General features: G+C 41.5%; 1 long non-coding RNA gene across 1 annotated transcript in view; it reads left to right on the forward strand.

The window, feature by feature from the left end:
- Window positions 1-23,213, forward strand: part of LOC126481166 (uncharacterized) — a 325,817-nt gene that overhangs the window by 180,735 nt on the left and 121,869 nt on the right. The window lies entirely within an intron of this gene.

A 23,213-nucleotide genomic window follows, 5' to 3' on the forward strand; every position in this document is an offset into this window, starting at 1 on the left:
AATTTCAGAAAAAAAATGTTGATTTATTCAACAGAAAGAGCTTCACAATTTGAGCAAGTCAATAACGCGTTGTTCCACCTCTGGCCCTTATGCAAGCAGTTATTCGCTTGTTATTGATTGATAGAGTTGTTGGATGCCCTTCTGAGGGACATTGTGCCACATTTTGCCCAATTGGCGTGATAAATCGTCAAAATCGCAAGCTAGTTGGAAGGCCCTGTGCCTAATGCTCCTTAAGATCTCAACTGGGTCGACTTTTATGGTCAAGGTAGGACTTGGCAGGCACGGAGACAAGCAGAAAACACTCTCGCCGTAACCGGGTGGGCATTATCTTGCTGCAGTGTAAGCTCAGGATCGTAGCCATGAAGGCGCAACAGCAAGCAACTTATTGACTGGCTCCATTTATGGAGTTGTTTCTCTTGAATAAATCGCCTAGTTTACGAAACTGTAATCACTTGTTTGTCTGGACTGGTTTCCGCCCAGATCGGATAATCCCTTTGGGTTGCGTCGCTTTCTTTTTTCTTCTTAAAGTGTATATATATTCACTTTTAGTAACCTTGCGCTATTGATACGCCATCTCCCTATTATTGTTTTGCATTACTCAGTTAACTGCGATCTAAGAACAATCATTCTCGAATGGATCAGATCATCAGTGACTGCCTCTCCGCAAGTCTCGCAAACATTACAGACGCTGTCTTGTTAAATATGCATATTTGATCTCAACAGACACATTCTAAACAGTAGTATTTTTACTATTACGTTCATGGACCAGCGATTGTGGCAAATGCTATGAGCCCATTGAGCTCAGTTCTGGGTAATCAGATCATATCTCTGGAGTAAAATCCTTTAGAGGAGGAAGATTTTCAATCTTCCAGGGACCAGCTTAAGACTTTAAATAAATAAGTAGCGATATTTATTACGAAGTCACTTTTGTGTCCTAAATACAAAGAATTCCGTTTGGCAGTGAGTCATTCATCAAAATTTAGTGACATTTGGATTGTAGATGTGTGTTCAGTTTTAAACTAGTTGCTGTTGCTGCTACCGTTGTCCTATTCTCAACAACGATAATACGAGGGTGAGTCGAATGAAAACCTTTAATATTTTTTAAATATTATTTATTGTTCAGAAGTGGTACAAAGCTGTATCACTTTTCAATATTATCTCCCCCACGCTCAATGCAAGTCCTCCAGTGCTCACAAAGTGCATAAAGTCCTTTAGAAAAAAATTCTTTTGGTAGTCCGCGCAACCACTCATGCACCGCGTGGCGTACCTCTTCATCACAACGGAACGTCTTTCCTCCCATTGCGTCTTTGAGTAGTCCAAACATATGGAAATCACTTGGGGCAAGGTCTGGTGAGTATGTTGGATAAGGAAGACACTCAAAATGCAGGTCTGTGATTGTTGCTACTGTTGTACGGCCAGTGTGGGGCCTTTCATTGTCATATTGCAAAAGGACACCTGCTGACAGCAATTCACGACGCTCTGATTTGATTGCAGGCCGCAGATGATTTTTTAGGATATCTGTGTATGATGCACTGGTGACAGTGGTCCCTCTAGTCATGTAATGCTCCAAAACGACGCCTTTTGCGTCCCAAAAGAGAGGCAGCGTAACGTTTCCTGCTGATGGTTCTGTTCGAAACTTCTTTGGTTTTGGTGATAAGGAATGGCGCCGTTCCTTGCTCGCTCTCTTCGTTTCCGGTTGGTAGAAGTGAACCCACGTTTCGTCCCCAATAACGATTCTCGCAAGGAAGTCATCACCTTCTCGTTCAAAGCGCCGAAGAAGTTCTTCACAAGCATCAACACGTCGTTCTCTCATTTCAAGAGTCAGCTGCCGTGGCACCCATCTTGCAGACACTTTGTGAAAGTGGAGCACATCGTGCCCAGTGTGGTGTGCTGACTCATGACTAATCTGTAAACACGCTGCAATGTCATTCAGTGTCACTCGGCGGTTTTCCTTCACTATGGCTTCAACTGCTGCAATGTTCTGTGGAGTCACAACTCGTTGTGCCTGACCTGGACTAGGAGCATCTTCCACTGAAGTCACACCATTTGAGAACATCCTACTCCGTTCGTAGACTTGATGCTGTGACAAACATGCATCACCGTACTCAACCTTCATTCGTCAGTGAATTTCAATAGGTTTCACACCTTCACTACGCAAAAACCGAATAACAGAACGCTGTTCTTCCCTGGTGCTAGTCGCAAGTGGGACGGCCATCTGACACTGCGACGGTATGTGTGCATCTGCACTATGCTACCACCTACAGGCCATTCTGCACGCTGTTTGTAGCACGCTTACCAACTTACAGGATAACGGCGCGAAATTTCGATTTGTTATTACAAATTTAAGGTTTTCATTTGACTCACCCTCGTAAGAGCATCGTCTTGTTAGTGTTATTTCAACAGTTTATGACTGTCTATTCCCCCCTCCTCCCCATCCCTTGCACGTTTCTGTACCCCCGATCCACTCTGACGTCTGTGTAATATAACATGTCTGACACGAAGCACACCTGAACACGTGGGGTGTCCAAATAATCCGTAGGCGTAAAAAGTGCAGCCCGCGCTTTCTGCAGCGTTTCTCGGCTGGCGGTGACAGTTTCCATTTATTCAGGCCGGCGCCACCTGCGACCCTTCCCACCATTTATATGCCGCGCCCAGCCCCTGCCATTGTGACGGCCGCTGGGGGCGGCGTACGTGGACGGCCCGCTGGTTGGCTCCTGGCGCGGTCGCCTTCCATTCCGCGCTCGGCTCTTCGGAGTATGCCGCCCGCCATCCCCCTACGCAGCTGACTATTGTGCGAGCCGTGTGGAAGGGCCGCCTGCGTTCTTTGTCTGACTGGTGGCTACCCGGAACTGGCGGTGTCTGGCCGCGCGCCCCTGTGAATATATGCCGCGTCTTTATTGTGACCGCCCCCTTTGCGAGCGATGAAAGTTTCTCTCCTCATCTCAAGGAAAGTAGTAAGCTAGCTGTGAAACAGGTACGGAATTCAACGTTTCAAACGAATAACTGGGAACCCGTGTCTATGGCTCTCTGAGTTTCCAGCGTGAAGAGCTGTACCACACTTTGCCACTGATATCAGGGAAAATTTAGATGTTCTCCCCAATTATTGAATTAGGAGGATTAGGGCAGTACCGTGTTTCATTCATATGGATTTCTTTTTGTGGTGGGAGACAAGCGTTTGGTTTACGAGAGAAAAGATAGACACTCCTGAAGACTTGGCTGCCCACTCACCTGAAGATCTAGTCATTAGTCGTGAACCAACTGGTTGTTCTGAGCGGGTTAGATAATCATTAGCAGGCAGATGCCAAGAGTTAAAAAAGTTTAAAGACTGCGTTAATAAAAAATAGCGCTAAGTCAAATGATGGTATTAATGTTTCAAGTATTCTGCATTCTGTATTTTGCATTCTGGAGAATGCCTTGAACATTTGATTTAGAGATGTTCAGTTCATTCCTCCATTGCGATATATGACACTAAGACACTGCCACGCTACGCCCGCAACTCCGCTACTTAACACTGCGTCCTCACAATTGACTGGTCGAATGCACATTTGTTTACATTTGTTAGTTCAAGCTGCTATCGTAGTTACTGCGCTGACGTCGCTTAATCAGCCGCCGAACTTCCTGGGCGGACGGTATAAATGCTATTAATATAGTTAGGAGCATCTGTATGCAACTTAATAAAGGCAATACAGTCGACTATTACTAACTCGAATCCTGATAAATCGAGTTTATCGAGAAACAGATCTAGTTGTGGGCTCCCTTAAAAAATTGATAAATCGAAGAAATCTTAATCTGTTTGGTACATTCGATAAACAGAAGCGATTGTTCTGACCGGCCGTCCGCAAACAATCCATAATGAGCCGTAAGCAGCTATGGAGTGCTCGCTAATTCGAATATTTTCGTCAGTTGTTTTTGCACTCAACATCAAAATCATTCAGTTGTGCAGAACTATCAGTGCAGGACTATTAGCTGGATAAAAAAGATTAACTGTGTTTCTGATTTGATCCATTATAAATGGTTTTTGAAAGCCTGCGACTGTAGATACAATAGGTTTGTTTATAAATAAATAAATCTTCTGCTACCAGTCACGATTTTCTTTATTTTACTATTTGCACGACGCGTTTCGAGAAATAATTCCCATTTTCAAGTGCGTTTTTATGATGTGTGTTAAGCCATTTCTTTTTATGTTGTCAGTGTGTGTGAGTCTGCTTCATTTTGTTGACTTTTACTGTAATACATAAGAAACGCGATTTTTAGTTGGGTATCAATATTTTCTGTGAGGTTAGTGGCTAAGGTTTGAGAACAATTTGTACTTACAATTTTCTAATGGTCCATTTGTGTAGAGAGTCACACACACTTACCATCACACACAACTTGTACATTTTACACGTCGAAAATATCTTATATAAACAAAACAGTTACAAAGATCTTCTTATAGGTAGTTCACAGAGATAACATTATAGGTCTTCCACAGATTATGATATGCTTTTGTACAGAGGTTAATTTATCTTTACAATTTGGCTCATGAATTACTTATACTAATTTTACAATTGTGCTTATTTCTATGTTTTACTATTTTTATTTAAGTATATTATCGGAACATCTGAAGAAATTCACTGATTCACTTTCAAGTTTTTCATTTAATATTTTATCTTCATATTTTCTGTAATGTGAATATATCTCCAGTTCTTCAAGCAAATCCATTTTATGTCCTTTATCTAGTCGGTGGAGTACTTTGACATTTTGCTCTATTCTTCTAAATGGGTGTCCTGTATTATGTATGTGTGTTGCTATTGCTGATGTAGCGTGTTTGTTGTGGGTGTATGCTCTAATGTGCTCTGTGTACCTGGTGTTGATATTTCGGCCTGTTTGTCCTATGTAGAACTTGGAGCATTCCTGGCATGTTACCTTGTATATTCCAGAGTCTGAATATGGATCATGATTACACTTTATATTATGTATTAGTTTTTGGTGTAGTTTATTGGATGTAGAAAACCCAATTTTTACTCTGTGATTTTTGAAAATATTTGCAATCTTCTGTGATACATTGCCTATGTATGGAATGCTAGATATATATTTGTTTTTCTCTTTTTCTTCTGTGGTGCAGTTTGTACCTGGGTTTCTCTTCATTTTGTCTAAGATTGTGTCAACCATGGAAGCATTGTAACCATTGGCAACTGCAATCTTCTTCACTGTGTTTATTTCTTGTTGTATATTTTCTTGGTTCAATGGTATTTTTGTTGCCCTATGCAGCATTGACCTGTAAGCTGCCTGTTTATGAATATTTGAGTGACATGAGGTTGCAGGGATTGTGGTGTCAGTCATTGTGTTTTTCCTATAAATTTTGAATGTGCATGTGTTGTTGTGTCTTGTAATATTTAGGTCCAGAAAGTTGATACTTTTATTTTGCTCATGTTCCACTGTAAATTTGATTTTCTCATTTAGATTATTGAAATGATTAAGAATGTCTGTGATGTCTTTGGTATCTCCTTTCACTAACAGCAGTGTGTCATCTACATATCTCCTATAAAATTCTATTTTCCTTAAGCAGGGTTCCTGCCTGTCAAATAATTTTTGTTCTAAGTGATTTATGTATATGTCAGCTATGGTACCGGATATACATGATCCCATTGCTAGGCCATCTGGTTGCTTATAAATGTTGTCATTAAAGGTAAAGTAGTTGTAACTTAGGGTTAGCTGAAGGAGTTCCATAAATTCGACAATCTCTGTGTATGAAAGTTTCTTGTGTTGCATAAGGTTCTTTTGTATTACTGTTAGAGCTTCTTGTATGGGTATGTTTGAATAAAGGTTGGTGATGTCAAGTGATATAAACTGTGCATCTTGGGGGAGCTTTCTGGTTCTTAGTTCTTTGGCTAGAATCATGCTGTTTTTTATGGCATATGTTGTTTCATATGTATAATTTTTCACCAGTATGTTATTCAGTTTTTGAGACAGTTTGTATGCTGGGCTGTTTATAGAGTTGACCACAGGACGTATCGGGTATCCATTTTTGTGTATTTTTGGCTGTGCTCTTAGGCGTGGTGCTTTTGGATTCATACATGTAAGGTATTTCTTTTGAGTTTCTGTCAACAGGAAATGGGTGTTCTTTATTTGTTCCTTAATTTTACTTTGGAATTGTTTGGTTGGGTCTTTTTCAATGTGCTGAATGTTATTAGCAGCAAAAAATTCATTTGTTTTGTCTATGTATTCTTTTTCTTTCGTCACAACTAATGTATTACTTTTGTCTGACTTTACAACTATGGATTGGTTGTTTTTCAGTTTATTATTTATAGATTTTAAAGTTTTTGTATCATTTATTGTATATTTAGATCTAAACTTATCTTTATTCATTTCTTTCTCAAGAAGTTTGCTTACTTTGTGACCTATTGCTGCTTTTGTATTTGAATTTAATTTTGCAGCATCTGCTGCACTTTTAGTTGCAGCTATAACCTGTTTCAGTGTATGGTTGTTGAGGTTAGGTTCTACGTTGTATTTTAGTCCTTTTTGGAGTAGATCGTTTTCTCTTTGGTTGAACTTCATGTCAGTGTTGTTTACCACTCTACTGTAAAATGTGTGTTTGTTTTTGTCAGTTATCTCAAGGTTGGATCTCTTGTCTTGTTTGGATGTCAAGGTCTGTAGTTTCTTGTTATGTGTGTTGCAAATCGTCAAGTACTCCTTGTCGACTATTTCCTGGATATGCCTGCAAATTGTGTCATAAACTGTAGGTTCCATGTTGTTTGCTGCTTCTATCTGCATGTTGAGTAGCTTTCTGTTTAGTAAGTCCTTTTTCTTATGTAACTGCCTTATTTCGGTTTTCAGCCAGAGTTTTTCTGCTTTATGTTTTATAAGTTTTGCTATGTTGCTGCTAGAACATATTTTCACTTTTATATATTTCGGAATTATGCCTAGTTGTTGACAGTGCTTGTTGAATCTTATGTGTGCAACTGTTTTTAGTACTTTCATTTTGAGGTTTTTGTATTTATATATAGCTTTCATTGCCTGGCTTGGTACTAATAATCTGATTTGATCCATTATAAATGGTTTTTGAAAGCCTGCGACTGTAGATACAATAGGTTTGTTTATAAATAAATAAATCTTCTGCTACCAGTCACGATTTTCTTTATTTTACTATTTGCACGACGCGTTTCGAGAAATAATTCCCATTTTTAAGTGCGTTTTTATGATGTGTGTTAAGCCATTTCTTTTTATGTTGTCAGTGTGTGTGAGTCTGCTTCATTTTGTTGACTTTTACTGTAATACATAAGAAACGCGATTTTTAGTTGGGTATCAATATTTTCTGTGAGGTTAGTGGCTAAGGTTTGAGAACACTGTGTTTCAATAATAGCAAATCGATTACAGTAATTCACTTATTACAAGAGCAATAACAATCTCAGAACGCTTCATTGGCACTAAAAACAATTTTCCAATTTTCAGCACAGGTCACAAGCTACACAAACTCTCTTCTTCCAAGTTAACATGTTTAATGTTATGCAGTGTTGCAGCTGTGGGATATATGTGGTGTGTGTGTGTGTGTGTGTGTGTGTGTGTGTGTGTGTGTGTGAACCCGTTGACCAGATTAAGTTCTACTAATCTCATCGCCCCCCTCCCATCCCACAAAAAACTTATGACCATAGATATTACAAAAAAATCACGTTTGACAATACTCCTCAAAACTGAACAGGTTAACACGATGGAAGATTGCGTGCGTGCAGCTCGTGGTGCTGAAAATTATTTCAATGTATAATCAGAACAACATCTTCGCCGCTAATACAACAAGATTAGAAGTAGAGCAACGCACACGGCCCCAAATGATTCCCTAATCAATGGCAACGAAACGTATGCGAGAAAGCAAATAGTGCCACGATTCAGTCGCATACAGGTACTTCTGACCTCAAAATCATTATTATAAAAGCGTCGATCATGAACGGAACGAGTGTGTTCAATTGGGGTGTGGAGTTTAGTGGAGGCAGAAAAAATGTTCATGAAGAAAAGAGGTGTGGAAGACATTCCATTTTGACTGGTGCGTTGGTACAAACAACAGAGGAAACTGTTCTGAAGACGTCTGACTGACCTTGGATTAAATTTCTGCAACGTTTCCACAGCTCTCTAGAATTCTCTTATACGAGACACTCACAGAAACTCTGGGATACCGGAAACCGTACGCAACATGGGTCCCATAACACCTGAGAGCAGCAGAAGAAAAAACTGGACAGTTGCGCCCCCGGATTTCTTCAGTTACTTGAATTGGAACGTGAGCGATTTCTTGAGCTCTATTGTGACCGGAGATTAAACGTGTGTGGCTCATTGCACGCCTATGACAAAAAATATAGTCGTCACAATGGGGTCACAGCGATTCCTCATCTGCCAAAAAATTCAAAACAGCGATTTCTGAAAAAATAATCAAATCCTCAGTGTTCTGGAATTGAAGAGGCATGATTTTGGTTGAATTTCTGCCTCTGAAAGACCACAAATGCACCAAGACATTTTGAGGCCATTAAAAATCTCAAAAGGAGCATTCAAGACAAAATGAGAGGAATGCTGACGAGAGGAGTGTGTTTGTTGCGCGACAACTCCCCCTCCTCACACAGCCTCCAAGATGCTACTCCGGGCGGGTGTAAAAATGAATGTGCGCAACGGAAACTAGTAAACGCTAAAATGATGATTTGGGCATGTCTGACTACCCCTTGAGGCAGATCTTGGGCTCTGTTAATGCTCTTTTTTTTACATATAAATTACAATCTAAACATAAATGAATGTTGACTTCAACTAATAATACTAAATGATAAACGTTGTTGTTCAATATCCATTTGTTATAGATTAAAATCAAGTATAATTGTCTATATTTCATAACTAAAATTATAAATCAATTTCCCAACTCAGCCCCTTATTATGGCGCGAAATGACTGACATCATCGACGTACCAAACACTGGAACACACAACTTTCTACGGTGGTGTGGAACCTCAGTGGAAATAAACTAACGTGATCACAGCTACTAAGCTTTATAGCCCTAATAAGACGAAGCAATCTGCGATATCACCATATGTACTGCGTCCAGTGTGTCGAAGTGATGGTTCTCGTACTAGTCTGCGATGATGGAAGAACTCCAGCCACAAATAAACTCTTTCAAACACTAGGACGGCAGAAGGCGGTCCTCTGACTAATATACTCTGATTCTGCCTGCTCCTCTCTGTATTCTACAGACGAGAAGCGCGAACTCCCAGCCACAAGGACGGAGTTCAGATAACGTCTCAACGTAAGTATAGGCAGAAGAAGTGCTCTCAATTACTGAACGCTGCGTACTCAACGACGACTTCCAACCTGGAGGTGAAGTCCAGAATCGTATAGGTTCGCAACAGTACAGTGTCTAACTGTTCTAAATATAAAAATCTCCTGAGAGCAAAGACAGCCAGTCCGTCTGTACCAACAAAGCTGATGTCGAGCGACCGTCACACACGGGCGCTCACAACGGAAGACCTCGTCTCTCCACCGCAGGCTTCCCAGCAAGGCTCGGCTCCCCACCCTCGTAATCCCGAAAACGAATCATATTCCCGAATCCACGGAATATTCTCCCTCTCTACAGATTCTTCCGAACGCCGACCAACCATATTTTAGTCTTTTGTCGTCCAGCGCGGAAAGTTTGCGAGGGAAAACCTATACTCGTACAAGGGTACGCTTCTGAGTAAAAAATCCTTGGAAATAACCCAGTCTGCGTGGTTTCGGAGGTGCCACTTCTTCGTTCCTCTCACCTGCGTCCAAGATTTGCAGAGTTTCCGGTTATCCCTCCGGTCCTGCTACAATAGCGGCTAGCCGTAACCCTATTGTGCTCCAGAGCTGAAGTACCGCTACGTCCGTCTAGCTACTTCCTGTTCTAAGCAGGACCATCACCTGTGTGGGCCTTCCATCCAGAGCTTGGGTACCGTCTGCCGTTTCATCTCCACTGGCGTTCCAACCTCTCCTAGTATAGGCAGTCATTCATTATGCAGTTCTGATAATAAAGGCAATCCGTCACCTTTTATGCAAAAAGCGTTAACAGTTATTTAAAAGGCATACGTGACAATGTCAATCTCCTGTAAACATTCATATATACGATATACAACCTATCAAATAATACCTAATTGTGGTTGTAGTTCACGGCAAAGTATGTGGATGAGTGCTTGTAAGGTGCGAAATTATAGCCACAAGCCTTACCCACCAAGGCGTTCTTAGACTCAGCTGATTGGGAAGGTTTGAACCACCCCTATATTCCCCTGATTTGGTGCCTATAGATTATCATCTTTTCATCTCCCGGAGGGAACACATGAGGTTAATTATATTTTCAACCACCGAGCGCGTGCAGAAAAAGGTTCTGAAGTGGGAGAAGGAGCTGGCGAGAGAGTTCTTCGAGGAGAGCATAAATAAGATTGTGCCATGGCTCACCATATGCATTGAACGGGATGTCGATTGTGTGGAAAATAGTCAACAAGTTTATCAACAATGTCCTGTAATTTTTTCAGGTAGACTTTTTCTATAAAAATTTAAATACCTAGTACACTAACTTTCTGAACATCCCTCGTAGTTTATTGTTTAAGTTCAGTGAGTGTGTGTTCCTAGAAGAGTCAACCAATTTATAGCTCCACAGGCTTTTGTGCCCGTTGTCATTAACGATAAAAATCTTCCGAATGTTTAGGCCCTGTCATGGTCCTCTTCACACTTCTTCAGGGCCCAACATTTCGATTGATCTGCTGGGATCTTCTTCAGGATTCCACTGGTGTTCCTGCATTGGTGAACACTATCGAAAGATAGTTAGCTTTCACTTATAAAAGGCTATTTTCTTACACTTTTTCGGCGAAGTTGAGTTACTAGTTATAAATTTTCAGGTTTCCATGGTGGAGCGTCGTCATTACTATACATAGAAGGCAGACAGTGACAGAGAAGAGGAAACCAAAATATTTTTGTTGTTGTGCCACTTCAATTCACAAAAATACGAGACTGGAATAGAAGGGAGAACCGATAGAGGTACTCAAAGTACCCTCCGCTACACACCGTCAGGTGGCTTGCGGAGTATGGATGTAGATGTAGATGTAGAACTCCTACAGATGGATCTCCGTTGAGACCTGTAGTGAACGGGATTAATTCTCCAATATACTTTTTAGCTAAACATTTCTCAGGAAAACTGTAGCGCCTTGTTGGACAACGAACTCTTTTGTGAAGGATGCAAAACATTTTTGTGGAATTATTAAACACTTAAATATCCGCAATTGAGATACTGGTGAGTTATCAAATCTTTATTCACTAACATACCTGTGATAGGTACCATGGGGGTCATTGGGTGTAAAATTGCTTCAGACATGTGACCTGTTGGACATATACTTGCGGTAGTGTTATTTTAAAAATAAGGGGGAATTTTATGAGCATTGTGAGAGGTTTGCTAACGGTTCATCTCTTATTTGCCTTTAGCAGCTGACATTTTTGGAGCATTTCCAACAAAAGACATTAAGTAACGCGGAACAAAAAGCATCTTTATGGTTCTCGTATCTGGATTTCACGTTTGTTGCATGACCACACAACAGGAAAGTGCTAATGAGTTCCATGATTTTCCGAACAAAATTCATCCAAAAATTGCTTCACCATGGAGACGGAGATTGATGCTAGCCTCCCGTTTTTAGACTTGCGGAACATCTGAAAGTACTCTAGGGGGCAGAGTGTAGGAAACCTGCCGACACGAACATTCGCAGCACCACCCAGCAATGAAGTACGCTCCTCTGAGCATTCTGTCTATGCGTGCATTCCTCATCAGTGATATGAAAAGCTTGCAATAACAGGAGGAGGTCGACCACGGCGTGCCAAACTTGATGCGAGCCCGCTGTGTGGGCTGCGTGTGGGCCGACGATCGGCATGTCTCGGTTTTGCTCGGTCTTTCTCAGGAGTACTCGGTACAGTGCGAAATTTCATTTAGCACTGTGGTGTGATATTTTTCGGCTGGCATGATATTTTTCGGTTCTGAACAATCGTGGTGGCAGCGCTGTTTACCCTCTGCTATTTGTTCGTGGTATAAAGGAAGTTAGAAGGTCCAGGGGCTGTTTGCACAAAAAGAGGCAATCTATCGATATATCGTCACAAGCCGTTAAAAACGTATGGGAATGGCAGAAGGGTAGGATGAGAATTCTCATAAACATTGCGCAGTTTCATAATCGATGGATACTACGATTTTGCTATGGAACGACATTACATCACTACAGAAAGAGTTTAAAGATGTAGTTGATGATCAGAGGGCAAAAAATTACAAAGATCGACAGCTGGGATTCGTTGTCCTGTGCATCAAGAAGAACTTGGTGGAAAATTTGCAGGCAAGGAGCGCTTGAAGAAGTTAGTGGCCCGAATAATGAAATTTCAGAAGAGACACAGGTTTCGATGGAACTGAACGAATACTATGGAGACTTCATATATATCACTGCAAAGTACGTTTGTTAAGTCAACGGGCTGCTTGGAACGCTACTGCTTTTTAAAACTCACTATTACTGAATTTATGAAAGAAAAAGAAATCCAAGAAGGAAAATTAGACATCTGCAATCGCAAGCAGATCTGGCATTTTAAGTGGACCTGGCTGCACACTGCCCACATTCAGACACTGAAAGGTGAGAAACAACTTACGTCTTATTTGCCGGGGATGCATTTAAAAAGGAATCCGCCTGACAAACACCGACCATTTCCCTAAGCTCACTGACGTCAAGGAAAACGTGAGTTTTCAAGAATGCACTGTGGCCTTGTAAGGATTACAAAGATAGTTTTCTAAACATTTCGAGAATATTACCAATCTTACATCTGTTTCCGAGCTGTTAAAAGTCCGTTTGCTGTTTCAGTTGAACGTGCACCTGTGAATGTAGAAATGGAACAGATTGATCTGCAATGTAATTACCGTTTAAAAGACGAATTCTTTCACTTAAAACCTTCTACAGTGCCTTCCTTGGGAAGAGTAATTAACTTGCAATTTTGGTAAAATGTTACTGTCAACATATGTTAAAGGCTTTTTTCGGTTATGAAATTGCATAAGTCACAATTATGTGTTAGCCTGAGTGAAAAAAAATCTGTGAGATTGTCTGCGTATGTCCGTATGCTGACAGTCTGTACAAGATACAAACTATATCTTGGTGTCAGTGTGCCAAAGAATAATAAAATAATACAGAAACATAGGAGGATTACATCCCGGCGACAACGAGGTTATTAGAGGCAGAGCGCAAGCTCGTATTAGTGAAGGATGGGGAAGGAAATCGGCCGTGCCCTTTCAAAGGAACCATCCCGGTATTTGCCTGAAGCGATTTTGGGAAATTATGCAAATCAGGATGGCTGGACGCGGGTCTGAACCGTCGTCCTCCCGAATGCGAGTCCAGTGTGCTAACCACTACGCCACCTTGTTCGGTATACAGCAGTATGGAATATAAAACCAGATCGTGTGCAATGAGACTGCATTGCCATTCCATTTAAATTCGGCATGTTTCCAGTTCCCCTCTGCCCCGCACCACAACTCACACAGTAAAGTACGACGGTGGGGGAAGTGTGCGGTTAGGTAAGAGAGCTATGGCACTAGTGGCAGTGCACGGCATGCAAGCCAAAATCTTGGCCGTCCATTCGTTAGGGAAACAATGATGCCCAACGGTTATGATGAACTTGCCAAAAGTAGGGTCCTCTAACGAAGTGCTGATAATAATAATGCATGCAAGACGAACGAGGAACCTCCTTTACATTCTGTAAGGTTACCGTTCGAGACAAGAGTGCAGAGGCGGAATCCTTCGGAAGAATGCTTTGAAGACTGCATTTTTCAGTTAACACAATAAAAGAGTTCTTCGACCTACAACTGACATACCTGACCGACTACATCCAGGAGTGCTGTATCCAGGGACATATGCCCTCCCGCAATGCAGTCAGGTCTGCCGGGTTGGTTACTCTGCAGACGTAGACATAAAAAAAGTCTGACTTGCGGAAGACTCCACTAAAATCGGCAACGATAACGTCTATACTGGTGGCGCCAAAGTAGCCACGCTTTTCCCTTACATTCATCGCGTGTCCGAAAGGAGGGCGGAACACGTGATTTTCTGCTGAGCCAGTATTTACGAGGCCGCACGGCTCCAAGCCATCCGTTTTGGTTGTAGAGCCATTTCCAGTTGCAGTTCCACTCCAGTGAGTTACACTGGAATTCAGCGAGAAGCCAAGCCGTGGTCATAGATCGAGCATCAGGCTCTAACCGTCAGCCAGTGATTATGAAACACTCTTCGATTGAACTTCGCCTAAAACATTGTCATTTGACTGTATTGTTTGGACTTTGTGTCTACGTGATAATTAATGGACGTTCGTATTTCACATTCAGACTCTTCACACGAGTTAAACCGTGTGCACTAAGATTTTAATAATTTATTTTTATTTTTGTGAGACTTTCATTGGTCTTTATGTGACTGCCTTTGCAAAAAAAGGCAATACATGGCTTGCTGTACACAATTCAGTGACTACCGTTGTAACAAGGAGTATACGAAGCGGAGTAAGGTTGTGGTAAAGTGTTTATCGGCGAAACTGGGGCAGTAAAAGAACTCGTTATAGAGCACGAACACTACACACCTACAAAACGAAAGGTAAAATTTGCGGTAGCAAGCACCAAGAAGTATGCGACCGGATTTGGACTTCAAGAGCATTTGCCTCGTAATCAGATAATGTAATAATTATAGAAGGAAACCCTGTGAAGCAGTCGAAATATCAGAGGATGAGTACATTTTTAATAGAGATGACGGCTTGAGACATCAATTTTCGTACCTTCTACCACGTAAGTAAAAACCCAGTCACGGTGGGGGAGGCACATGAACAGCAATTAGGAAACAACAGAGGAGGCATAACAACAGCAATACTGTATTCTGGATTCACCCTGTTCATTATCTGCTTTCAGAATCCATAGAATAACTCCACCTGTCGAAAAAGATCCGAGTAAGAGCCATTTAAAGTGAACGCGACACGGTCTTTCGACAGTGTGCAGTCTTCCAGCTACACCAATGGAATCCTGCAGATTCCAGCAGAGGGATCGAATCTTCGAACAGTGAAGAAGTCAGATGAGGAATATAGTGCGGCGAAACTACTCAGAAGATTTTTTCATCAACCAATGTATTTCTCCCTCCACTTGTATCTAAATGGCTCTGAGCACCATGGGACTCAACTGCTGAGGTCATTAGTCCCCTAGAACTTAGAACTAGTTAAACCTAACTAACCTAAGGACATCACACACATCCATGCCCGAGGCAGGATTCGAACCTGCGACCGTAGCGGTCTCGCGGTTCCAGACTGCAGCGCCAGAACCGAGCCCACTTGTATCTCCCGATAAGCCCATAAAGGTATGTTCAGAGAGATTACTGCTCATAAGGAAGCTTATCAGCGATCTGCCTTCCCACAAACCGCTCACAACAGAAAGAGGAAAGGGGGAAGTGACGGTGTTACATAAAGTACTCTGTGCTACACACCGTAAGGTTACTTGCGGGGCATAGATGTAGACGTAAACAGTTACTACGTGCACGATAGTACAAGCCCAACCGTCCCCATGATTCGCGGCAAAAATGTATTATGGACAAAGAACAGAAGAAAGAACCTTTCCATCTTCTTCATATAAGGAGAACACCTAGCTTAGATTCTATAGCTCTCAACAGTTTTTCCCGATTCAACCTGTTACTCTGTAATTAGACGATTTATTCAACAGACTCGGGCATTGTCTTTGGTATGAAGTGTTCTCTGTGATGTTGTCGCATTGCATTTGCGTATAATTTAAAGTTCATTACAATATTTTTCGTTGTGTTTGTCAGGAAAGCATCCGACTGTTAACGGGACGATGATGCATTGCCCCACAGACTACATCGTTGGCAACAATGATACGTCGTTCGCAGCGTCATTGTTGTTGTAACGATGTAAATGTGAACTATGTATGGTGCATACTCTCCGGGAAAGTTGGTACTTCTTTCCTGTATTTAGAACTATGAAGGGCAAGCTGTCTCCTACTGGGGTTGTTCAGTGCGTGAACCGGATCGTGAGAATGAGCACTGCAGTGAGACAATAAATTTCTCGTCGCGTTTCGGCGCCAAAGATCATGCCACATGGCTACATATCATAAAGATACATTAAACATCCTCTCCGTAGTACATGCAGAGTTTGTAGTGACAGTCCTTTTTCTCGGAACGACAATCAGTAACTGTTATCAGCGTGCCTCAAACGAACCAAAAGTGTATCGATCAGATTCGACGGAAAGGGAAAAATAGCGGGACTGCTGCGAAAAGATGAAACAGATTATCAGCAGCACCATCGACTTCAAGCTATGCGGGAATATGTGCTTGTGTATCTGATAAACAACGTGAACGTCGCTTACAAGCTATGAAGGAACGATCGGGGCCCTCACAAATTTGTGCAACTACGGGTGTAGTTGAAATATTTTAAATGTGCGTGAAATATTTAAATGTGTCTGAAATATATTTGACATGTGTATGGGGCTACACCACGGGGAGAGAGCTAGTCACCCCTAACAGTCCTAGAGAAATGAGGTATTGATTCCACATTTTTCAGTACAGTGAATAATACACGAAATGCTTAAATTCAACGGTTTGTACACATCACTAGGGTAATGAACAATCAAAATTTAAAAGAAGGTGAGACAAAGAAATTCGCATCACCAAAGCTGTTCTCTCTAGAATTAGAGGAATTTCAGCCATCTCGATACCGGGGAAAGAAAAAGGTACATATGTAATGGAGTACGTCTGATCTATCTTCGTTTATTTGATGACGTTACATAGTTTTCTCCTCGCTCAGACAAACATCCACAACGAAGGGAAGAACTAATAGAGCAAAAATAAGCCTAAAATTGAAACTTCCTGGCAGATTAAAACTGTGTGCCCGACCGAGACTCGAACTCGGGACCTTTGCCTTTCGCGGGCAAGTGCTCTACCAACTGAGCTACCGAAGCACGAGTCACGTCCGGTACTCACAGCTTTACTTCTGCCAGTACCTCGTCTCCTACCTTCCAAACTTTACAGAAGCTCTCCTGCGAGGAGAGCTTCTGTAAAGTTTGGAAGGTAGGAGACGAGGTACTGGCAGAAGTAAAGCTGTGAGTACCGGACGTGACTCGTGCTTCGGTAGCTCAGTTGGTAGAGCACTTGCCCGCGAAAGGCAAAGGTCCCGAGTTCGAGTCTCGGTCGGGCACACAGTTTTAATCTGCCAGGAAGTTTCATATCAGCGCACACTCCGCTGCAGAGTGAAAATCTCATTCTGGAAACATCCCCCAGGCTGTGGCTAAGCCATGTCTCCGCAATATCCTTTCTTTCAGGAGTGCTAGTTCTGCATGTTTCGCAGGAGAGCTTGTGTAAAGTTTGGAAGGTAGGAGACGAGGTACTGGCAGAAGTAAAGCTGTGAGTACCGGACGTGAGTCGTGCTTCGGTAGCTCAGTTGGTAGAGCACTTGCCCGCGAAAGGCAAAGGTCCCGAGTTCGAGTCTCGGTCGGGCACACAGTTTTAATCTGCCAGGAAGTTTCATATCAGCGCACACTCCGCTGCAGAGTGAAAATCTCATTCTGGAAGCCTAAAATTAGTTATAATATTACCAAAAATGGCAGTAGAAATCAACAATATAACCACAGGAACAAACGACGAGTTCTCCTACTTAGGAAAGCTGTAGACAATGACGGAATGTTCATAGATGTTATGTGCCCGTTAACATGTTTTGCTGAATTCGTGCCCCATAACCATATTAAAGTTTTTACCGCCCATTCTAATTTCCACAGTTACTTCGATGAAGCAATGTGCGCTATTTTGGTGTATCTACCATCTTGTCGAACACCATAACGAACATTTGTCTCTCTGTCACGTTTGTTTCCGCATTCCTAATCTTTATTATCTTTTTCTGTTGCCATTGGTCTCTTATCGAGTTGTTATAGTGATGAATCTTACATTAACTTTTCCCCTTTTTTCTGATCACCCACTTCATTATTTGAGGCTCCATTGTTGATTAAATTCCTGTCGCTGCCACGGGAGAAGTAGTATTCCATTAGCATTAGTTACTATAAATGCTAGAGAAAGTTTTCATTACCACCACTACTGCTGTTATTGCTACTGATGATTTTACTACTTCCAAATATAATAATTACAATTATCATTGCTATTAAATCCACGTGTATGCTTTTGAGTTCATTGTACTGTTATATCTAAGGAAAACCTAAGGAAGTAGCTTTCTGTAATGCAATGTGTTCTAAAGAATATCTCAAAAAATACTGGACACTGTGAGGAAATAAAGAAGTTACTTGAAGTCGGCGGGATCTGAATATTGGAGCTCAGAGTTTACGACGGAAGTTGGACGTGGCCCCACTTGAGTTCCTGCCTTCTTGGCTGCGCCTGCATTTGACGTGACGAACTTTCCCTGAAAGATTTCACAGCTCCACTCTTTTTACTTCCGAACTGGAACCAGGTTTTGTAACATGAAATTCAAGACCATGGAAGGCTACGTGAAAATTTCTCAGCCTAGGAGAGCAAGAGCATTTTTCTAGGTATGGAATGGACTTCTCTTAGTGCGTGGAAATGGTGACAGTTTAACGCCGTGTAAACTGAAGGAAAACGGGTACAACTACTTGGTTTTCGTTGTTTACATACCGTGTACGTGTAGCGGTTGGAACTGACGTAACATTCTTCATAGAGGGGTAACATTTCTACCTTCATTTCCTTACTGTACATTTTACTCACTTTACCTTTCAAGTGAAGACATTGCATGAATGACTGGTGTATTATTTCCTTGTGTTTGGAGGCTCGCCACCTGGTGCAAACCTTTTTACGTGGCCTCATTTAGGCGACTTTCGTATCGGTGATGATTATACGACGATAAGGACTACATAGCCTGAATGGTACTCTGTGATACGTTTTTCAACAGATCTTGAGCAGAGGAAGTCGATTATCGAATTAAAAAAAATATAGCGTGCGATTTAAAAAGACTACTGCTGTTCATATGTTCTTAATGAACGAAGTTACAACAAAAGCAGTCATGCTCCTCAATGTCCCCCTGGTAGCTGAAGAACGTAAGATTGATACACCTTTTGTTTCCCTTGTGGGCGAAAAGTTATTTTGGTGTTCTAGATAAATGGTACAACTGGAATACATTTAAGCCGGCCGGTGTGGCCTAGCGGTTCTAGGCGCTACAGTCTGGAACCGCGCGACCACTACGGTCGCAGGTTCGAATCCTGCCTCGGGCGTGGATGTATGTGATGTCCTTAGGTTAGTTAGGTTTAAGTAGTTCTAAGTTCTACGGGACTGGTGACCTCAGAAGTTAAGTCCCATAGTGCTCAGAGCCATTTGGAATACATTTAAAATGTATTTTTTTTTTTTTTTACTGTAGATCTGAAATGTAGTTGCATGTCAATAAAGCAAAAATTTTTGGTTCAAAGTAGCTTATAAACTAAAAGCAAATAATCATTTTGAATTTGAAGCCTTTCTGTCCGTGTGTGCTTATAAATAAATTTGTTTTTGGATGGAATCTGCCTTGAGCAAGACCGAGATTCTTTTCTTTTTCTTCTTTGCCCAGTCATGTTTCTCTGAAGTTTCAGCATCGTCAGTGTGCCTTTATTTTCTTTCTATGGAACATGAAAATCTTTTTTTGTGCTTTTACACATGTATATTTGAGTTTTTAAGAAAGTATGTACAAATTTGAAAAACAGAAAAAGTTTAATGCATTTATACCTTGTAACCACATGCTGTGGGTTTTCTTGGTTTTTCATGTTTTGACTTATACTTGCCTTTCTTTCATAGTTTTTCATCTTCAGCCGTACAGAACGTAATGCAGAAATGCTATTTAATTCGAAATTTTACGAGTAGAAATGTTCTGGTTAGGCCTAACAAAAAATAATTCATTGTGGAATATCGTGTGCGTGTGTGTGTAATATGTTTTACATTTACTAACTGACATGCCAGAACTGCATATCAATTAATATAGGACAGAAGATCATTAAAAAGTAGCAGCTGTCATTCTACATATGCTGAACATCTTACAGACATGAAACATAGCCCAACAGACATCAACACTGGCTTGAAAATCCCAAATACAGCCGCAGCCTCCCAAAAATCCTAACAATTCAATAAAACATCCAAATATAAAAAGCCATAGTCGAAGGAAAACAAACAATAAATGCACAGCTCTCTTCTGCAATGAAACTCTGTGGTGTTCTCTCAAAGAACTATCAGACCCCCCCCCCCCCCCCCCACACACACACATGTGTACTCATAGAATCACTTCCACACAGAATTAATGAATCGTAGGCCTAACCACAACATTCCCAGTCGTAAAACTTTGAAGTAAATAACACATCTACATTAAGTTCTATATCGCTGCAAATGAAATACTGTGAAAGGAAAGCAAATATAACGCAAAACATAAAAACCTAGAAAAATCACAGCGTGCGTAACAAAGTATATATATATATATATATATATATATATATATATATATATATATATATATATATATATATATATATATGTATATATACAAAGCTTAATCTGTTTTTCATATATGTAAATGCTTCCTTAAAAACTCAAATTTATATGCGTGGAAGTAGTAAACAGCATTTTACCTGTTAAGTAGCAAGAAACTAAAAACCCACTGATAATCAAATTTATTAAGCCGTGTAACTGAGTGTAATTTCAGCGAAACAAGGCTGACTCCCTCCAAAAAAAAATTCAAATTTGAAGCTAAGACGCAAAAGGTAGTAGAATGGAGGGGAAGGGAAATCCTGTCAAAAAATGGTTCAAATGGCTCTGAGCACTATGGGACTTAACATCTATGGTCATCAGTCCCCTAGAACTTAGAACTACTTAAACCTAACTAACCTAAGAACAACACACAACACCCAGTCATCACGAGGCAGAGAAAATCTCTGACCCCGCCGGGAATCGAACCCGGGAACCCGGGCGTCGGAAACGAGAACGCTACCGCACGACCACGAGCTGCGGACCGGAAATCCTGTCATTGCTGTCGGAAGATACATACAGAACATAAAAGTACTTTTCCCAACAGATCGCCACATGACGCTTGTACAATTTTTTTCCTGTTGTCTATTTTTACACTGTCTTGTCATATTACATAAAATCAGGAGAGGCAATTTTTAATAAGTTGTTACGTGGTTTTCATATACCTAAACGAATGGTGTGCAACTTTAATGACGATTTAAAGCGTTTGATCAACGGCGTTGTGGGTGGAAGACACCATACTGATTGACTCACGCTGTGTTTTATGTCTGCCAGGAACCCTTCTGGTAACCACAACTACTTTTTCCTGACAGGTCGTACTTACCCTTTTCCTTGTGCTTACTTGATCAGTGCATGGTAACATAACTGCCAGTGATAGACGTTAATGAAACGCGTTGTCAGTGCCATGACCATTCACCAAGTGCAGCGTTTTTTAGGTTCATTGTAAACAACTGGAAACTCTATATGTTAAAGTAATTCACAGTCAACTTGTCGGTTTCAGAACGTTTTATTATGTGTTAGTCGCACTGGAAAAATAGCGAGATTTCCAAGCTGCTTATTAAGCTGTGTAACTGAGTGTAATATGAAGCACTACTACCAAATAGGAATTTAAAACTAACGGAATTCTGCCTACGAGCTGATTATTGCAACGCCAAAGCTTTTTAGTTGTAGACGTTCGTCTGTGCACATAGGATCTGCGCGTTTATTATCAGGCTTTTTAAATGACCGCGTCAAAGTTTTAATTAATTTCACGTAAATGTTGCTGATTCCGGCCCAACCGACACCAAAATGTATTCTGTGAACACTTAATGTACTTGCAGGGTCTACGCTAACAAGAGCTGCAGTGTGCCCAGAAAAATGATTCAGACGGTTTGTAACAGCACAGCTGTTCGCGATGGACAGCCCTTTGATCAGAGAGTACGTAACAAGCCTTTTCCCTGCAGGCAAAACTGCTGCAACCATCTACAACATCGTACGTGTGTCACAAATTATCATTGCATGTAGAACTCAATGAGCTATGTTGTAACGATAATTTCAATCGGAGCGAGGAATAAGACGCTTAGTTACTGTTGTGAGTGGTTTCCACATACTGGGTTGCAATGGTTGACCTATGGCTAGTTGGCGTGAAGTGAGGACCACAGTTAGCCATTAGCACGAAGACATTGTTAGCAAGTGATGATGTAATGATGTAGAAACACTTTGTGGCCTTATAGCCGCTGGGCAAATAATGATATTTTCAAAATACATCTATTTTTTTCCACAGACTCTGCAGGGTATGATGTTTGTGTGTGGGTGTGTTTTTGTGTGTTTGTGTGTTTCCTTTTTAGAATTTAATTTGTTTGGTAAGTTATTTTCAACTTGTAATACAAGCTGTCTAGATTGCTGCTATCTAGAAGGGGGGGGGGGCGGGGGGAGGGGAAACCAGTTTGCCAGTATTCAACTTTTGAGGTAACAGAGCCAAAGGTTTATGCAGAGTACAAAGCGCTCAATTATTTCTACAGAGGAAGTATAGTGACCGTCACTGGTTCTGTTAGTACAGTCTAACTAAGAATTTACTGTTGTAGACAGCATGGATTCATTAAATGAAATGCTGCAGTTGAGCGCGTTTCTTCCACCTCCATTTAAGCACGCAGTCTGTGCATAACTGCGAAGTAATTTGTTAGAAACAGAAATTGAAATAGCAGAAAATAACACGTATTTAATCCGCGTATCACTGTTCAGTACTAGACTCTCACCAATACTCGGCTGGGAGAACTCCCGGATGACGTCACACTGTCGCACCCAGGACACCTGCGGCGACGCATGGGAAAGTGCAGGGTGCGGGGAACGAGTGCGCAAGGACAATGCGTCAGGTGCGTCGCACGGACCAGAAGCAATTTGTTGTTGTAGATACGACACCATTAGTGGGGTTGGCGGTGGTGGTGTGGCGGGGGAGGGAGGGGGTTTGATGGTGAAGCGGTGAGGGGCGGGGGAGGGAGGGGGAGGACGGCGTCAGGTGTTGCCTGCACTGAATGCGTTTGGCGGCCGATGTTCGGAAGTGCTGCAGAACGTTAGTTTGCATTTGAAGAAGCTCTGTGCTGAAACGCCCTGGCCTTTCTTCGGAAAGTCAGTGAGCCGACAATCATCAGTGTTTACGGTGCGGATTGTTCGTGTATAGTTCGGCGTGTTTTGAGAAAATATAACGAAACCTGAAGTGTTATAATTCGAATGAACATTTTTG

The sequence above is a fragment of the Schistocerca serialis genome, chromosome 5, assembly GCF_023864345.2.
Source record: "Schistocerca serialis cubense isolate TAMUIC-IGC-003099 chromosome 5, iqSchSeri2.2, whole genome shotgun sequence".
NCBI lineage: Eukaryota > Metazoa > Arthropoda > Insecta > Orthoptera > Acrididae > Schistocerca > Schistocerca serialis.